Raw genomic sequence first — 20911 nt, forward strand, 5'->3', positions numbered from 1 at the left:
AATATACCTAGCCCCCCAGCAATCAATACCTGCTAAATCTTAGCTTTTAAAGATTTGCCTCCCTTCTTTCATGTTCTTCAATGTTCTGGACATTGAATTGATTGCTTCAGTGGAAAATTAGCTTAGACAAGCAAAAATGTAGGTGTTACTCACTAAAATTAATGAAGCAATAGTACAAAATACAAGTAAAGCAGCTCAGCTGCACTGAAAAATGAATATTAAGCAGCTCAGGGACAATAAGATAAGCCTGTAGACGTATCTACTAAACCATTTTGGATTTAGAAAAAATTCAGAAGAGTAGGGCACTCAGCTGCCATCTGAAGACTGGAAATTTCAGGCCCATTTCTGGATGTTTGTGCCTCACAGCTGTACCGTTTCACTATTAGGGCTTGTCTTCACTACCTGGGTAAGTTGACCTAAGTTACGCTTCTCCAGCTATATGAATAACGTAGCTGGAGTCGACGTAGCTCAAGTCGACTTACCCCGGTGTCTTCACTGCACTGTGTCAACAGGACACGCTCTCCGGTCGACTTCCTTTACTGTTATCGGAGAGCTGGAATACTGGGGTCAAACGGAGAGGGCTCTGCCATCGATTTAGTAGGTCTTCACTAGATTCACTATATTGACCCCTACTGCATCGATTGCAGGAGCATTGATCTCCCCATAGTGAAGACCAGCCCTTACAGAGACAAGGTGGGTGAGGTAATATCTTTTACTGGACCTAAATGATATGACCTCACCCACCTTTTCTCTCTAATATACTGAGACCAACACGGCTACAACACCACTGCATTTCACTATTGTAACTTTAGTGAATGTTTGCAAAGCACTTTGAGACCCACATTAGAAGGCACTAGAGAAGTGCAACAGTTTAATATGCTATATGAATTCTCAGGTGATATGCACGCAAGGCAAGATCTTCAAAAGTGGCTAGTGATTTTTGGTGAGGCAGAGAGACAACTTGAGACACCTTAAAAGGACTTGATTCTCATTGCTTTTTGAAAATAAGGCCCCTAGAGTAAGGGTCAAGTTGGACACCCACAAACTGAGGCACCTGAAATAATTAGTCACTTTTGAAACTCTTAGTCTCACTTTGTGTGTTTTTTTCCTTAGAGGATGTAACTGTTATTGAGAAACATTTCCAAATAAAAAGAAAAACACAGTGTGAGAAGCCATGGATAGGGTCATACTGAATATGTTCTCAATTTTCAGTGCTAAAAGCAAGATTTCTTTTCAAGCTAGTAGCCACGTTGAATCACAGAATCTTTAATTACTTGTTTTAGAAGTGGGACACATTTTGAAGGATTAGTTGCAGTAATTTTTCTAATTGCTTATTGTGCAAGAATATTAGGGGTAAAAAAAAGATGTGCTGAAATAACAGTGACGCAGTTGGCTCTGCAGAGATCTGTACTGAGGAGTGTTGCAGGAATCTACTGGGAATCTCCTTTACAGAAAAAAAACTATATACACACACATACAGTAATATTTTGAAAGTTATCTTTTAACAAAGCTAGATATTTACTTACCAATATAGATACTCCTTTCTCCCCCTTTTCCTCCCAACAAACACTTATGTTAGAAAGAATGAAGTGTAAAACATTTTCCAGAGGCCTTAATGAATTTATAACACACGTGATAATCATCTCTAATAAATGAAAATGTTTGTATTTCAAATGGAACAGGTTCACTCTTGTTGAGGTATGATTATTTTACAAGTCATTTATTGAGTGATGTGTGGACCATTTTCCAAGAGTTAAATGCCACCATCAAGGTCTCAAGTCAAAAACGGGTTGTCTGATTAACTTTAACCTTTCAAAAACAAAAAAAAGCCCTCCTCTTGGGACAGGCTACATGGGCCATAAAATAACTTTGGCGGGGAGGGGGATGCTTGAGGGCTAGTGCTGCCAAATAGGCTTAAAAGAGAAACTGGGTCAGAACTATAATTATGGAGTTATTACTTGACTATATAATGGGATGTTACAATATAATAAGCAGGTAGCACCTTGTAGCAGGGCATAAAGTGAAGGGGATTTCACTTCAAGGAAAATGACTAAACACCCACAGTGCACCCCTGATGGCATGGCCTTGCAGCTTCCCTGCTCTCAGTTCTCCCCTGATTCTCCCAATAATTTATTCACAGCCCAGAGTATTTAAAGTAACATTCCCCTTTGGGTCTAATTTATTAAGTCTTTACGAAATACAGTCTCTGTTGGGTCTTCAAATGCACTCTTGTCCCAAGGCTTCAGATTCCTGTTTCTACTCCACTACCCTCTGTGATGGAACACACCCCCTTATTCACACTCTACTCATTGCTGTAATAATCTTTGAACAAGGTATGTGTTGTAAGGTATCACTTGAAAACTCAGTTTGCTGCTCAGTATTGTCTTGGTAAAATATGTGTGGCAACACTGATTATAAGATCCCCCTGTATGATGTTATTAACCCATGTTCCAAACCACACAGCCCAGCCCAAACAGAAGTTGGCAAACAGGTGTCTTAAACAAAGGTATGTGTACTTGCCTCAATTTGCATTTAAGTAGTAAACAGAATCATCGAACAGAAAAGGAAAACAGAAAGCTCAAACAGGTGAAAAAAGTGATCAGAAAATATCCTTCCACATAGGCTCTTTGTCTCCTGGTTCTCAGCTGGAACTGTTTTTCAGGCGGGGAACTGAAACTATAAAAAGGAGGTACAAACACAAGGCCCACCTCTCTCTCTCCCTGCTCATCTCATTTGCTTCACCAAGACGACAAAAGGAAACATTCATTGGACTCTGGGGGAGGGGTCCTGACCTGAAAGTTTGGTCAGTAATCTGCTAGAACTGCGTTTCCCAAACTTGGGACGCTGCTTGTTCAGGGAAAACCCCTGGTGGGCCTGGCCGGTTTATTTACCTGCCGCATCCGCAGGTTCGGCCGATCGCGGCTCCCAGTGGCCGTGGTTCACCGCTGCAGGCCAATGGGGGCTGCGGGAAACGGCACAGGCCAAGGGACATATGGCGTCCTAAGTTTGGGAAACACAGTGCTAGAGCATGTAGTGAGAAAGTTTGTTTTGCAACTAAAATAGTTTCTTCAGCAGATACTAGCCAGCATTTTCTCCTTATTTTTCTTGTAACCATTTCTGACTTTTCTGCCTCGTTACTTGTACTCGCTTAAAACCTCTTTGTAGTCAATAAAGACGTTTATCTAATCTAGTGTGTTTAAATTGAAGTGTCTGGGTAACTAAGGTAATAATCTGGTACATTATTCCTTTAAAAGAATGCCACACTTAATATATTTGTACTGTCCAGTAGAGGCCTGGGCAGTACAGGACATACATTTCTGGGAGAAGAACTGGGAGTCTATTGAGGTCACACTGCAGTATAACCAAGGTTGGTGAGAGCCAAAGTGTAACTGGAAGGCTACACTACACGTAGACACTTAGGGTGTGGCTTCCCTTGTGGAAGGCTGCTTGTGAGCAGCCCAGGTGGGACCTATTACAGCAAGGCATTGTATGATACCCACGATTCCAGGGCAGGGGTGACACACCCTTGAAACTAGGAAGCTCTGCCACTCCCACTGAAGCCCTTGGCCTCTCTGTAGAGTCTTTCACACAGGTCTCCGCCCCCCCCTCTGATCTCTGAATTTAAAACACCTTCCCTTGGATTAAGGGACTCCACAGAACCCCATAATGAGGCTGTATAGTGATTCAGCAGGTTTAGCCAGCAGCCCAGTATCTGGATTGCTGCCCTATTCAACTGATCCTCTCTTCATCCTTGGACTCAAATGTCTCCTTTTGAAAGGGGCCCCACAGCTCTCCTTTGGGGCCATGCTATGGTTCAGGCAAACTTCCCCAACCGATTACTGTCCCCTCTGCTTCCGGTTCCCATCCTAGGGAGAGACTTTCCTGTCTCAATCTACAATTCTTCTCTCCAGACTATCTGCCCTCTCTCTCCTCTTTTACTTGCATCATCTAACAGCTGGAGTTTGTCATGTTCAAGAAGAAGCTATTTGGTTAACACCTGGGTCCATTCCCTAGCTTATCTGATGTTGCCTTGAACATCTATTCCCTATGTCATGGAACTGAACTTGGCTGGCCTTGAGCACCACTACCTATTAATGGAGATTGACCACAGTCTTACTCCAAAAAAGTTGGATGTTCAAAGAGTAGATAATTTCACGTTGCTACCCATGTCAGAGCGAGCAGAAGAGACAATCCTTGAACTAAGATTTGGAACAGCTAGTCAGTTAGAGGAAGTGGCAGTGGAATAATACAAAGGGTGGAATAAATATGAAACAATAACCTATTATGGAGAGGCAAGGGATGTGTCATTAGCAATAAGTCAATACAGCAAACAAGCAGAGTTGCAGAAAGGAGATTTTTATTGACATGCATAGAGACCAGAGTTACATGCAGAGAAGGTATCTATCTGGTGGCATCCCAGCCCGTCTTATATTCCTGAGCCCCTGGTGTCATACCAAACTAGGTCCCCTCCTGAAACCTGTCCCTCTTTTCCAGTTCTACTCTTCATACTACAAAGGGTAGTGACAGAAAGAAATCTGATATTAGGGAAGCACAGATGGAAAAACATTTAATGCTGCAACTAGGTCAGACCCTAGATTTTGCTGGATTATGCATGAAGTAAGAGATGCACAGATCTCAAATTACATAGAAGCTTAGAACCATTAGAAGGGACAACAAGGGTCCTCTAATTTAACTCCTTTCCAAGAAGCAGGATTTGTTCTGTTTAAAATGTGGGAAATGGAAACATTTGTATTCTCTGTTTGTACAATACCTACCATAAATGGGTCCTGTTCTATGACTAGGACTCCTAGGTGCTTTAGTAATACAAATAACATCTCCCCCCGACAAGAATGTATGACATTACCTGGGGTACAATCTGAACTGCTGCACAGCTGTGTCCCTTCAATTGTCCAACCTGGGGAGAGGGTGCCTTTTACACCGCTTTGCTGTGAGAGCAACCACTCCTGGCCTGCTCCAGCATGTAAATTTACAGAGCCTCTAGCATGTAAATTACTCCCAGGTATATTGTGTGAGTATTTAGCCAGCCACCCTTGAATTACATTGCAGAGACACTATCAAATGCCCAATCCCAGACATGTCCCCAGAAATGTGCATCTTTTATTGCCCAGCTCTTTCCTTCTGGACAATACAAGCTCATAGAAAGTCCATCATTTTATTAATAGAAAATGATATGCACAAATCCTGTTATCTCAAACACTTCAATCAAAATACACTGGTTTAGATAAAACAACAAAACAAGTTTATTAACTACAGAAAGATAGATTTTAAGTGATTAAAAATAATGAGGCATAAGAGTCAAAATTGGTTACAAAGAAATAAAAGGTAAAATGCAAACTAATACCTATCCTAAGCCAAGTGAATTTAAAGCAAAAAGGTTTCTCTCACCATAGCCTTACATTAGTCTGGCTGGATTCCTTCAGCCAGGACCCCGCCCTCAGTTCAGTGATGCTTCCTTTGTCTTTCAAGAGTTGTTGATGCCGTGAACAGAGATGAGGGGAGAGAGGTGATTTGTGGCCTCTGTTCTCCCTTTTTTATAGCATTTTTCTTTTTTGAGAATCATCTCCAGCTGAGGTTCATGCAACAGCTAGTCTGTGGGATGGGAACTTTCAGCTGTTATTTTGCCAACATGTAAATTTCTTGCTCACACCATTTTTCCTGCCAAAGAATGACACTTAACCAGGTGATAGTCCATGTGATTATCCTGAAACCTGTCTGAGGTGCTAGCTAGCCTTTTGTTTCTGGGAACTGATTTCAAGCTGTTTCCCTAGACTCGGAACATGTCCTATACAGTAGAATTTCATAACTTTACATACAATATCCTGGTAAAATATGTGTGGCAACACAATGTTCAGCAGACTACGAGTTTACAAATACCACCTCACAAGACATACTTTGTTCAGAATTTATCACAGTATTGTAAAAACGATCAACATAAGGGTACAGACAGACACAGAAGGGAATTGAAGTTCATGTCTTTAATAGCAGATAGAAGGAGGAACTTTTAGTAGCAATTACTATGTAGCAATTTTAGTAGCAATTTCAGTGAAGAGACCAGGAAGGCCCCAAGGGCTTGAACTATCTTGATACTAGAGGGACAAGTACCTTTGATAGAGGGTGAAGTTACTGTGTTGACCCTGGACTTCTAAATATATCACTGTTCCCACCAGTATCAGCGTAATCTTGGCTGTAGTATTTTATCATGAGAGTAGAACAGGCAATGTCTGTAAAAAGAGTTATCAAGTGTTGACATTTTCATGTCAGCTGTAGTCTTTTCTACATGTATCTTTGCTGATTTCTTTAGTTGTATGTCCCTGCAATAGGTCCTCCTGGCTTCCTTCTCGGGAAGGAATAAAGCTGTTGGGTCCAGCTTTCTAAGGGAATCCCTTTGTGAGAAATAGACTTGCCTGCTCAAAACTTACACTGGGGCTTGCCCCATGATCAGGGAAATATAAAGGCCAGCTTTGTTCAACCTCCTGGTCCTGTAATGAACATAGAATGGCTGCACCAGAAAAGTTGACCCAAAATGTAGGATGAGAGAGAGCGCAGTATTCTGTCTTGATCCACATCTTTTCCGCAACTGAACAGCAAAATTATCTGTCAGACAGAAATCCTATTAGAAGCTTTTTTTTAAAAAAATGTTCTCATTAGACAGATTTTGTTTTATGGATTATACTGCCCTCTCTGTAAATAAATTTATTATTTTTGCTCTAACCTGGTAGGATTACAGTACACTCCAGCAGCCGGAGAAAGAAAACATTTTCTTAATGTAGTCTATCACCTACTTAATAAGGAAAATAACTTACCAGATATTTATTGATTTCTGCTTCTGTTTTATGCTTTCTATTTCTCTGCTGTTGCCTTCTATTGGAATCATTTTACCATTCTTTTCCCACATCCATCTGCATCTGTCTCCTCTGTTCCTTACTATAAGAACATATGTAAGAGCTAAAGTTGCAAATGGATTTATCCTGTTGGGCGTGAATGCTTTCTAGGATGTTGCTTATGTTGTAATACAAAAAGCAGTTCACAACTGTGACAATAATGGACCTAAAGTTTCATGTGTCAGTGGGTTTTCAGACACCCAGAGAGACAGATGTATATAATAGAGAAGAGCAATAAACAACAAACAAAACAGGTTTTCAAAAGCTAGAGTTAGAGTCCTCACAGACAAAAAGCGCCTGAATACCCACGCCAAAATTTGCATCCACATATTTACACACCCAGTTCATGAAACTGCATATGCAAATACTGTTAGGATGGACAGAGGCAAGCTTTGCATATGCAAATACAGCTGTATGTGAATATATACAAATTTTAGATTTGCTATTGGGCCTCTGCGTCAGGAAAAGTTAACTGAAGTAAAATGGTCAGAAAAGTGAAAACAAAGAACATCTTTGTGAAAGTTTGTGTTTCTCATAGAAATTATACAGGTATGGAGCTAATGTTCTTTTATTAGCTGATATCCCGCAGTATGCGCCACACTTTAACAGCTGATGTATAAAACTAACTGCTGGGAGGGCAGGGGTTTCTCAGATTACAATACAGCAGCCCAAAAGGGACATCATTACATATTCAGACAAGACACTAAATATATATCCCTAGGAATCATAAAGGCAGATTAAAAATAGCAAAATACGGAAAACATTAAGGCCCTGATTTTCATGGTCAGAGATGGTTACTGAAGGTGGAATATATAAACGCATATTTTTCCATATACAACTTTGAAAATCTCAGCCTAACCCTTTTTGCACTTATAACTTTTTATCTCAGAATATATTACATGAAAAAGATTAGAAAAATAATAATTGGAATGAAATCCAGAATGATGTCCAAAGTACAGAAATCTGTATCCTCAGAGATGATCTCTGGAGAGGGCCTGTACCCTCTTCAGATAATACCACTAATGTAATGCTGCCTGTATTGTTTCTTCTCCAAATGTATGCTCCATGCAAATATGATACGATTGGATATTACATGATTTACTTGTGATTTTATTTAAAGGCAGGACAGAGACATTTTTAGGATAAGTATCGTTAGTATATTTGTAAATTGAATAAGAATACTAAACAACCCAAATTTTAGGTAATGACACATGAATGGATATGGATAAAAGAAAAACTGACCTTACGTAAACCAAAATTTTCCAGATTTTCTGTCTATTATTTTGTAGACTATTAGTATGGTATCTAAAAATATATAATCTCATTTCTTCACCCTTTCCCAGTGGCTGTTTCCTTTATTTTTTTTCTAAATTTTGTCTTGATTTAATGTATTACTCTCCCTTCTTGCATTTTCCCCTCTAATTGGCCTGTGGTAGATATGTACCTAAGTGCGGATAGATTTATCTACCTACCTACGTATTTATATGGGCCACATCAGTGTGCTGTCTGAGTACCTCCCATTACGAACAGGATTTCTTTTATTTCCCTTCCCTGATACTAAGAAGCAGGCATATGAAGACTCTGCCCAAGGGCTGGACCAAGATTACGGAGCTCTCTGCCAGAGGAAAACACCAATGGCCACAAATGGCTGTCTCACAACAGTATTTTTATGGTCACAGATTCATCCATTCTGTAATCTATGATAATAAGCATACTGCTGTGAGAGAGGCATTTGTGGCCACTGTTATATCTTCTAACAGAGAGCTCCATCGCCTTGATCAAGCTCCTGGGAACGATCTGTCTCCCACAATCACAAGCCTCCTGCTATTGGTCGATGGTATCATTATGCTGCTAGAACCACATTGTGTTGGTCTGAGGAAAAATTTGGTTATTTTGATTATTTGTTGGTTATTTGGATTTAAAACGGGTAAGTTGGTGAAATGCTATGGTCTGAATCATGGTCCCTTCTGCCTGTAAAAATCTATGATGTTTTTGTTTGCCTTTGCTGTTGTGGGCTTTTTTCTTTGTTTGTCAGCGGTGTATCAGGGGCGTATTTTTGTGCATCTTTTCCTGGTTTCAGATGGGACTGTAGCTGGAGAGATCAAAAATAGAAATGAGCAGTGACTAGAAATGAGCAGTCCCAGTAACCTTAACTAAAGCCTATTCCCCTGCTACTTCCAAACGTTTTAAAAAATAAATAAATAAAAAAGAGGTAAATATGCTCAAATAGTTTGGATCATAAGCAAACCTCTGCACCTTTTGGGGTACACCCCCCCTAGATAGCCCCAGACAGATTGATTCCCATCACCTTTCAGGAGAGGCAAATATGTTATTACCTTTTCTTATTGTTACTTGCTGGGATTTTGCCAGGTCTGTTGCCAAGTACTTCTGACATTATTTGTAGAAATCACATATGGGAGGGCTGGATATGCCAATTCCCCAATGCTTAAAATGTCATTTGCATAAGTGCCTCATCCATCTCGCAGTGGAGCTTGTGGGCATGTCATCCAGTGTGCCACAGTATTAAAAAAAGGGGAGAGAGAGGGCGGGGAGAATCTCTAAGTAGACACTGGCAGCAGACAGTGACCATACATCTTAGAACAGACCATTACTGCATTATATGCTGGCCACATTATTCAAATGATTTCTCCTATCCCAAGTTCAAGATCTTTCATTGGGGAAACCATTGTCTTTATACCCATATGTTCAGCACATCTGTCTCACTGAGATTGCCTAAGAGGAAAAAAATACCAAACATTCTGGTATTTTGCCAACATAGGCAGAAAAGAAAAAAACTTTAAAAATCCATCAGGAAATCACCAATTATGACAGTTCATGTTGTGTGCTGTGGTCTGTGGGATTTGGGGATTTGAGACTCCGTATATGGCTTCTGATGAAGTAGTAGTGTTTTGTTTCATTTTTTTAAGACCCTTCATCACTCACACAGACATTTTGGTTTAAACAGCCACAGCATTATGAAATATAAGAAACATAACAAAAAAGCCCACAACTATCCTACTAACTTAAACTGGCAGTGACTTAATGTGGATGTACACACTGAAATCAATTTGTTTTAATGGATCTGTTTGAAAGCCACAATCTATATGAATGATTATTTGGCTCTTCAAAGAAGAAGAGTTTCAGAGTAGCAGCCATGTTAGTCTGTATTCGCAAAAAGAAAAGGAGTACTTGTGGCACCTTAAAGACTAACAAATTTATTTGAGCATAAGCTTTCGTGAGCTACAGCTCAATGCATCCAATGAAGTGAGCTGTAGCTCATGAAAGCTTATGCGCAAATAAATTTGTTAGTCTCTAAGGTGCCACAAGTCCTCCTTTTCTTTTTGCAAAGAAGAAGAAAGATCTTGGTGTTAAGGTAGTGGACAGGGACTCAGAATAACTGGATTGAGTTTCCTATAAGACCTTGGACAAGTCACCTAACCATTCAGTTAAATGTGGGTAATATTTCCTCTCTTACCTATTTAGACTATAACCCCCTCACAACAGGGTATTGCTATAACTGTGTGTTTGTACAATACCTAGCACAATGAAGGTCTGGTCATGCTTATAGTCTCTATGCTGTACTGTCAAAGTAATAAAATAAGAATCAACATTATTATTATTATACTCTGGGAGAATTTGGAAACTATTTGTTCCATGGCTATGAAAATTGTTTACAAAGATATTCGTGTCATTTTTACTATAAGATATCTGAATTTCTTCAGGATACCTCCTGAGTTGAGCAATAGGCACTCATGTGGACTTTGAAGTGGACCCATTTCCTAAGCATAGCCAGTAATTATCCACACAGATTAACACAAGGCAATTGCCTGTTTTTCCACCATTCGCAGAAGATTTGCTATACATTTCAAAGAGAGATTAATATAGCGACATCCCATGTTTACAGTTCATTTAAATGTTAAGATGTTCTTTTGATCTCTGAATTAACAGAATACAGCATAGACCGGGACTGTTTTTTTACATTGTTGACTTCTACCAATATATGTAAATACACAAAAACACAAACGTTATCTCCCTATATGTTTTTAAGGGTTGAATTTGAGTAATTTATCCTGCAAGATGCCTAACCCTTTCTGGTCATGTGTCACACCCTCCTTTTGTGGCTGGGCATTGCAAGGAAGTCCACAAATGGAGTGTGCCAGAAAGCCTATATTCCCAATGTTAAGGACATGTTCACAGTACATCCACAACCAAGAAAGGGATGTAGATGGGTGTGCTGGCTGCCCCCCATGGCCAGTGGGAGCTGCAATCGGCCGAACCTGTGGACACGGCAGGTAAACAAACCATCCTGGCCCGCTAGTGGATTTCCTTGACGGGCCGTGTGCCAAAGGTTGCCGATCCCTGCTCTATCTGGTAGGCTGACAAGTGAAGTAGCATACAGCAGGTATCAGAGTAGCAGCCATGTTAGTCTGTATTTGCAAAAAGAAAAGGAGTACTTGTGGCATCTTAGAGACTAACCAATTTATTTGAGCATAAGCTTTTGTGAGCTACAGACTAAATTAGTTAGTCTCTAAGGTGCCACAAGTACTCCTTTTCTTTATACAGCAGGTAATGTCAAGTGAAAAAAATCGCAATTCTTACATGTTTAATTAAAAGGCATATTCCCATATGGCTTTTAAAATACATTTTCTAATGTTTGTTCCACGGTGTATGTTGTGTGAGCAATCAGAAGAAAGCTGCATGCACTGTAAAATAAATGTCACAAACCACTTAAAGAGGACTGTGTGTGTGAAGTGCTGAAAAGGGGGATAAAAATGGTAAGATGGTTCCAAGGCCTCGGGCTATAGGTCTTGGAACCAACAAACCACAGCTGGCTAAACTCTATCTGTAAGGCACAGCCTGGAGAAAGGTGGGAAACGTGTCCATGGAGCACGGGGGAAAATGAGGTTCGTATACCAACCTCTCAAAGTGTAACAAGCACTCCTCCCCAATATGGGTCCCACACTGCTGGCTGATGTGTAGGGAAGCAAAGATCATGGTTCATGGGTGGCAGGTATTGAAGAACAGGGGAGGCTAAACCTCCCCTAATCCAGGCCATGGCCCCCACCCTTGCTTCCCCTCTCCCCTGAAGCTAGTGAGTGCACAGCTCCAGACAGTGACCCAGGGCTCCTCTGGCCGGGGGAGGGGTGGAGCAGAGGGGGCTCGGGACTCCAGCGGGCATAGGGCAGGGCCGGAGATTAGCCTTCCCGGTGGGGTGGGGGGGGGGGGGGAGGGAAGTCACGTGCCGCACATGCCATGGTTATTTCCTCCTTGCCCACTCTAGGAAGACTTGTTACACTATTAGCAGCGGCATGATGCTGACCAAGTCAGCGGTCTAACTGTCCATGTGGACCCTGCTGATGCAGGTTAACAGTTCATTGGAGTGCTTTGAATTAGTCTTCTTTGAAACAGGACAAGACGAAAAGTATATTAGCAAACACACATCAGCAGAGTGCACGTAGACAGTTAGACCACAGCAGGCTACTGTAAGGTAGATTCACACCCCAGATTGCCTCGGTGTAATTGTTTATGCAGACAAGCCTTCAGAACTCTTTGTTCAGGGGAGCATAAGACATGCAGGGGCAAGGGACACCCACAGGAGGGTTTGTGGAGGTGGAAGGGGCTTTGTGGACATTTAGCTACTTTCCACATCTCTGTATAACTGGGTACCATCTAGTCTTGTGTTTGCTTCTGGGCTGTGTAGGTTCCGATCACTATAGTGTCTGAGCATTAAGTGCTGTGACTCACCTCTGTCATGTGTGATTCATTCTCTCTCTCATCCTGTCCCAAGGGGAGAACAGTGTGTGCTGTGGAATGCTTTGTTGGTGTTAAATGTGTAGACACAGAGCAGTATATATTAGAGAAAAAAGAATGAAGAAATACAACTTGCACTTGGAGCGGAATTTGGGGAGGTTTGTGATGGTCCTTCGGTCCTGTGGGAATTTGTCCCACAATCCTTGACTGGCTTCTGTGAAAGTGCTGTCTCTTGCACAGACAAGCTTTGCCCGTGTGGTCTAAAGTTCCATTGTGCTTGAGGGATGGAGTTGTTGAGCATAGTCCTTAGCCTAGTGCTTAAGGTCTATTTTAGCTGCCCGTTATGGTCCCCCTTGCTCCTACTTGACTCATCTATTCCACTTTTCAAAATAAATTTGCTACTTGCGGAAGCAGCCCCAAATCCTCTATTTATGCAGAGAACAAATACAGCATGCAACTTAACCTGAACTGTATCTTGGTGAGACGACCGTTTGGGCTGAGAGAACATTTTAGCCTCCATTCCTCTTCCTGCCTTGGCCTGCATGTTGAAACTGCCTACAAGTCTGGCAATGATTCCCACAGGTGACGATAGCATCTGTGATGGCTATTTGCCTACTAGGAACTAGACCAAGACCACTGACTCATTTTACAGAGATCAAAGCATCAAGATAATTTTGTCAATACTGACCTTAGCTGGCTTCGAATCAGTGACCTAGAAGTAAAATCTTCTGGATTTCGTTACTCATTCTGCTGAGCTGATTTTTGGAATCATTTCTCTGTCTTTGGGAATATTGATGTGGGTCTGACTGTAATACTTTACATCGGCTAAAATGAGGTTTATTTCTTCAAAAAGCCTTATTTGTCTGAAGTGTGGCTCAATGCTGAAAAGTGACTATGTAAAAATCTCATTGGTGGTTCAATGAGTCATCAGATTTTCTCAGGTTATAACTAGGAATATATTTGTTTATTATTTCCTGGCTACCAGACCAGCAACCTCTGCTTGGAAAGTCAAAATGGGTTCTTTCTGGCTTGCACATATGTTTGTAATGAAAGAAGCTACAGACAATCATAGCCCCAGATGAAGAAAACATCCCCAACAGGTCAACAGTTAAGCACATACTTAATTTAAAAGTGCTTAACTTGACTTTAAAAAAAAATCAATGGGACTTAAAGTTAACTCCAAGCATATGCTTAAACGCTTTTCAAATTGCATCCTACAACAGCAAATATTCTCAGGTAGCAAAGTTTACTTATTAACAGCTCCTCTTTTCCATTTTTTGAGCTTTTAAATATGTTCTATATTTCCATAATTAAATAATTCAAACCTGTTATCAGATAGTTCTGTTCTAAAATATTAGTTGTCTACTCTTCCTTTGAAAAAGGAAAAAGGTGATGGAATGACCAGGATACCGTAGGCTGCAACATGCATCAGAAAAAAAAAAATCCCCAAACTTTCAAACTAAATTTTTCAAGTCATTCTTTTTCTTCCCTTCTCTCTGACCCCCCCAACCCAAAGATACAGCATTGACGTTAATAACCGAGTCAAGAATTGATCTATAGATTCCTTCGTTCAATTTACATTTAATAAACTTTGTTTATACTGCATACAGCACTTCATTATTAGCAAGGTAAATTGAGTTTATCATATTTAATTTGATTCCACAGTAGTTTCTTTTGAAGCAAACACCGTTCCTTATAGCTTGATAGAGCACCTCTTCATCCTCTGGAATAGAACACTTATAGAAGTATCTCCTGAACAATTCAAGACACAATGGATTTGCTTCAGAAATCTCCATTAACCTGGTATTATGCGAAGGTTGCTTTTACTTTGGAGCAATAGCCTTAACTGACTAAGAACTTCTCTATTTTGAGCCAAAGGACACCCACTTTAGAAGCGTTTGGTGAGCATTAGGTAGTTCTGAATGCTGGGGTCATCTAGAATACTGGAGATAGTTAGTAGGCAGTGCACAAGTCAAGAACTACCATTTTGATGAAGTGGTTTTCATAACTAAATGTTGGCTCATGCAGTACAAGGAAGTACCTCAGGCTACTGCTCAAGTGGTTCCACAGTCCTGGATCATCTAGACTTAAGGAACTAATCTCAGCAGCAGCTGTTTCTTGCACCTCCACCACACTCCTCTCAGATCTACACTTTTCTTCAGGAATGTGCAAGGTTACATCCATTTGAGATGGAGAATGGATGCTGCAGTAGCTGCCAGATCACCTGCCCTCTGACTAACTGGAAGATCAGGCATCTCCTCACTACTCTCATCCTCAGTGGGGCAGGAAGGCTCACCGTGAACATTTATGCCTATGTATCTCAGGAGAGCTCCTTCCTGCTTAGATAGAAAAGCTTCCTTTGCTTTCTTTCTTTTTCTGAATGCTGCCCCAGAGGGGTGTTTTCTTCTTTCACTCATGACTGCTGTTCTGTGCCAGCTATAGTGGCTCTCAATACTCAGTTGAAGGGGACAAATAAGCAGGCTGGTAGCAGGGCCTGAGTGAGGGAAGATATCAGCGTCTTAAGGGCCTAACTGGCTCCTACTACTTCAGTTGACTGCCTGCTCTCCTCAAGTGGGTTCAGGGAAGCAGCAGGAAACAGGAAGCTCCCTGAGAAGCTGGTGTTAATCAGTCCAGGCTCCTGGGGGTGCTAGAGAGGTACATAAGAGGCTCCTCCTCCTCCTCTCTCTCCCTGCATCTCCTGCTGCTTTCTGTTATTCCCTCTCACCTTTTCTCCTGCCTGCCTGTTATGTCTCGTGCCCTCCTTCCTCCAGCACAGCACTCCACCATCTCTGTGCATCTCGAGCAGAGAGAATACATATGCATCACCAGCAGCCACAATTTTCTACACTCTGGGTCCTAGTGGTGCCCCCCCCCCACAGTCTGGCAACTGAGGCGGCTGCCTCAGTTCACCTCATGGTAAGGCCAGCCCTGGTTTCTTCCACTTTTCTTACCGGAAAGTTGTTGATTATTGTCTCAGTCTATCCTCAAGCACTCATTTTCTAGGCAATTTCTCAGTGCACTGAACACCTGACTCAGTTTTTGGGGTCATGATGAGTGAATTTACTTGATTAGATGTTACCATTACAGTGCCCCCAATGGTTCAGTACCTAAACTATTTTCAAGTCCCTATTTAACTTTTTATCTGGCAACATTTCAGACTGTGTAAAAACACTGCCACTTTTCATAAGTAAGCAAAACCACCAGCCATATATGTATAAAAGTTACCTTAAGCCATCCACCAAGGAAATATATTTAAAAAAAGGAATATTTTAAACTTAGTTTTACAGTCATTTCAAATACAGCACCACATTCGCTTTGGTTTCCTCTACCACTACATATAGGTTCAGAACAAGTTTGTCAAATCTATTCATCTTAGTTATAGCCATTGTGATGATAATGGGTACTTTCTGTAGGCCCCTAATGTTACTGGAGATTGTGGGAAAAAACTGTTAAGTGATTTTACAAACATTTATATTCTTTAATGCCATAGATGCAAAATATGGAATATTCAGTTTTGAACATAAAACTGTTCTTAAGCAAAATGTATTAGAGCAGTTTGGTATATATGTGTCCAGTCAACACTTACGAATCTTAAACCTATTCACTAGATCTCAGTCCTGTCCAATGAATAAGAATTATTTTAGAGGCAAGACTTTGCATTATTTACAGTGCAGACATAGGGAAGTTCTTTCCTGGGGAAAAATTGATAAGCAGAGGGTTTAAGTACCCAGTCCAGAGGATGGACACATGCATGGCAGTGCGGGATACATATGCATGGAAGGTAGAGGTAAGAAAGTAGAGGTAAGATACTCCATGTTCTGGATGTGGGTGTCTTCCTGTACCTTTATGTATACACCACCATTGTGTAGGAGAAGGATGGGGTGGAGGATCTGGCCAGAGATAAATCCTCTGGACTCATGCCTCCTCCATGGAGGAGGAACCCTCATGATGCCAAGCTCTGTACTATTCAAGGGATCCACACTCCATGTGTAGCAGCCCAGAATCCTTCTCATCCTTGGACATCAGAACCACACTGGTTCTACTAGGAAGGATGTCTCCAAAATTGCAGAAGAGGAAACTGGATTTGCCCCATGCGATTCATTAGTTCGTTTTCTTCTGCACCTCTCTGCTATACTGAGAATCACCAGATGTTGCTAACACAGACTGTGCAATGAGTTTTGTTTATCTGAATATATAGAAGTTAGAACTAGGACAAATATTTTCACTTGTGTGATTCATTATTTTTAGAAGCTGATCATCTCACCAGAAAAGTCGATTTTCTGACTTAATTTCTCTTAGAATACTTTTTAGATGTAGTGACTGACTACAGGCTCAACTAATGCCTGCAAACAAAACATTACATGATTTTCACTCTTTATAGCACACAACTACAGTACATGACCCCCCAAAAATGAAATTTTGTAAGAGGTATACAGGCTCCACATCCATGGGGCCAGATGTAGAAGGCTGGATAACCCTTACCAAGAAATGGGAGCCACAGAGATGTCTCACCTTACTCTGATGTTCTGATCAGATGTAAAGGCTTCATACTTGGAGGAGGATGGTATGCAGTGTTTGGAAAGACACATGAATCCACATAAAACTCATCTGTTTGGGTGACTATGAACAGCCCTGTGCTGTGGTTGGTACAAGGATACACCACTCCAGTTGCAGCACTTGTAGGCATTTTGCCTGACTCAATTTGACATTTTACCTACAAAGGAAGCAAAGGTGGTTCTCCAAATTTTCTGTGTTGGTTAGTTCAGAGGCAGAGCGAAATCCGACCATCTTCGCCCTTGCAGCAGGCTAGTTTCCTTGTCAGCACTGGCCTAACTGAACCTTTGCATGAACAGAAGCACAAAGATTATGTTTTCCCATCCCCACAGATGCCCAAGGTGTTAGAGAAGTCTCCTTGTACAGAGTGTAATCTAAGGCTCATAGTTGGACACAATCTAGCCCATAACTGATTTAGAATCGTCCATTTGTCAAATAAGAGATCACTCTTAACTCAACACTCTCCAGAAGCGGCAGGTGCGTTGGGACTCCCAGGACAGTAATAGACTTAAATACTCTCCGAAGCATGATTCTCATTATCTCACTGAGGGCCAGCAGTGGGACAATCGCTAGGACTGAACACAATATCTGGTCTAAACAAAAAGGTAGGGGACTACCTCAGAGTACCACCACTGTCAAAAAGAGGATTACAGAATGCTCAGAGCTCATAATTGTTGCTCATGCTGTCTGAAGCCGAACGACTAAAAAGCAGGCTTATACTAATGAAGTGGAAGCTGCAGCATTGAGAACGACCAACCAAACTTATTTTGTTTAGTAAACTGAACAAACAGCACAGAAAAGATAGCGGCAGAGTGCATATGCACAATTACGTTGTCATTTTGACAAAGTAACTTTTTTCTCCAGAGGGACACTTTAAATTTATAAGTAATCTCAGAACAGGCTGGCTGGGACTTTTATTCAAAAATTAGCCTTTGGTGTGCTGGGAAGCAAATCAGTTTTTTCTTTCCATTTCATTGAAACTTCATGGCTGAGCACATCTCACGAGGTCTTTCCCAAGATCTTGATATCTGTGTTTAAAGAATATCAATAGATGGGGCACTGATAAACAGTCATTATGTCAGGAGCAGGAGTGACAAGGAGAAAGCACTTCACATATGAAAGGATGTACAGGAAACAGCCTTCCCACTATATCAGATTACGCCATATACTTAATTACAAAGCACTCAATTGAGAACACTGCAACAAACATGCTTATTTCTCAAGAAAGAAACAAAGCAAACTTGCAGTCTGAATCTTCCCATATTCCAGAACTGTTCAACACACATCCTCTTATAGCTGTGTTATGCCCATTATGTCAATACTCTATAAACTTTGCAGCTAGGATAAAGAAGAGCAACTCCTCCATTTCAAATCCAGTGACTTTCTACTAGCTCCTAAAGTTAACATCCCAACATGCTGTGAAAGTCTATGTATCTGACATGATTGAATTTAGTGGCGGGCCACTGCTTTTTTTTTTTAATTCAAACCCTTTCAATATTTGCACTTAACCTTTCCTTCTCTCTGCTAAGACTATTAATGTGAAAGTTTACCATCCAGATTCATTGTAATTACCCTGTATGAGTTATAAAAAAAATTAAATTAAATGCTAGAATGCATTATGTCAGCTGAAATGATGTACCTTGCTTATGTTTTCGGCGGGGGTCGGGGTCGTGGGGAGAAGGCTCATTTTGTGAAGCATTCGTTTGTTCTGAAAAGTAACTTTGTAAAAATTACAAGGAGGACTTGTGGCACCTTAGAGACTAACAAGTTTATTTGGAGCATAAGCTTTCGTGAGCTACAGCTCACTTCATCGGATACATTCAGTGGGATAATGAGTTTTTTATAAAATAAATTTGTTAGTCTCCAAAGTACCACAAGTCCTCCTTTTCTTTTTGCGGACACAGACTAACACAGCTGCCACTCTGAAACCTTTGTAAAAATTGAATCAGAGGGCTCCATGACTTAGTGACTGCATATGATATTTGCTTAGGTTACAAATAAAAGGATTTCCCTGCCTTACTCTATTTGATAGCCCTGCAGATTCTGCCTGAAAATTGAAAGTCAAGTGGAGTTCTTTCTGCCTTGTGCGTCACTGCCAGTAATAAAGATTCTGTTGGTGAAATACTGTCCTCAGTTACACCTGTACAAGCCTTTGCTAAAGTTGCACAGGTATAACTTGACATAAAGGACAGTCTGAAGACAGTGGGGTTGCATAGGTGTATTGGAAACTGGTTAAAAATGATAAGCTATTACTATGAGAGAGATTTATTTTTCCTGCTTACAGGCTTGGGACTCAGAGAAGTCATGTGGTCTGGGTCAGCAGAGTCAGTCGGCATACAGTCCGTCTAGAATAAATCAGTTTAAAGTAAGGTGGGGTGAGCTATGTCTCTTGGTTTAGGGGACAACCTGTTTTCTCTTGGTTTTTGAGTTCTTATGTGCTACTGTTCAGAATTCTCAGAAATAAAGCAGTTACATTGCAATTTCCAGCAAGAGTATTTATGTTTTTATCTACTTCTCTGTGTTTATGTTGTAAAATATAACTGGGTGGCTCTTACACAGAACTTTGTTAGGAATTCTGTTGATTGTGTGCAAGCCAGAAAAGTATCTGGTTCACTCCCCCACAGGTTCATATTCTCTAAATACAGACTGGGGGACCAGGCCACAGCTGCTGTAAACTGGCATAGTTCCATTGACTTTAATGGAACTAAAGCAGTTTGGATTTGGCTGAGGGAGCAGATCTGCTGAGTAAGACGGTGACAAATTTACAGTAATTTTTCCAGCGTAAACTGAATTTGAAGGCCACTAGAATCCTGATTTTTTTATTGTTTAGTATGTCTGGTAATTTGCAAACTCACAGATCATAGAAGATCTGTCAGATCTGCTTGAATACAGACTCATGTGAGAAAGACTTCAGATGATTCTTCACATGGTATATGTGGAGAGTTTTGAGAACTGTGTGTGTAATCCAGACAGTAGATGAAACTAGCTGTGAAGTATGCACAGACATTGGAGTTGGATCCAATCAACTAGTGGTCTATGGCCAGACAATACAACAGTTGTCAGCAAAAGTCCATGTTCCAACATCCCAGGTTTATCCTGGAGCAGATAAAATGCCTATCACAGTTTACTCACTCTTTAGAGATGGCTGAAAGCAGAGATGGCTGAAAATATTTCACTGACATTTTTCGATGAAAAAAGTCTTTGATTAAATGAAAATTTTCATCAACATTTTTCAAGTTGTCAAAAGTTGTTTTAAAAAAATCAATATTTGGTTTTACTATGAAAACCTGAAAAAACTCATCTAAAATTTATAGAAGCCATTTTATTTTCTTCAAACTTTTCACATAAAAGAAAACATTTTTCAAACATCTATACTGGAGAGAAGGAGAAGGAGATTATCACTCCTTGATCACAATCTACGTCCAGGCTGGCTCTAAAATTCTCACAACAATGCAGAAACCTACACTACAGGCTCAATGACAAACTGACAATCTAGCCCAATATGCAGGCAGCCTGAATATGTTAAAATGTGTCTTCAAACATAGTTGTTTAATAATTGTTGGAGAGCTCTGTCATGAAATCAAGTCAGCCTGACTCTTATCTCAATCCTGATTCTCACAGGTGAAGAAACTCCACTTAAGGCAAAGGAATAATACAAATGTGAAACCAATGTAGGGGAGAGACAAAGGCAGCTACAATGTCTT

Source organism: Chelonia mydas, chromosome 8 (assembly GCF_015237465.2).
Source record: "Chelonia mydas isolate rCheMyd1 chromosome 8, rCheMyd1.pri.v2, whole genome shotgun sequence".
NCBI lineage: Eukaryota > Metazoa > Chordata > Testudines > Cheloniidae > Chelonia > Chelonia mydas.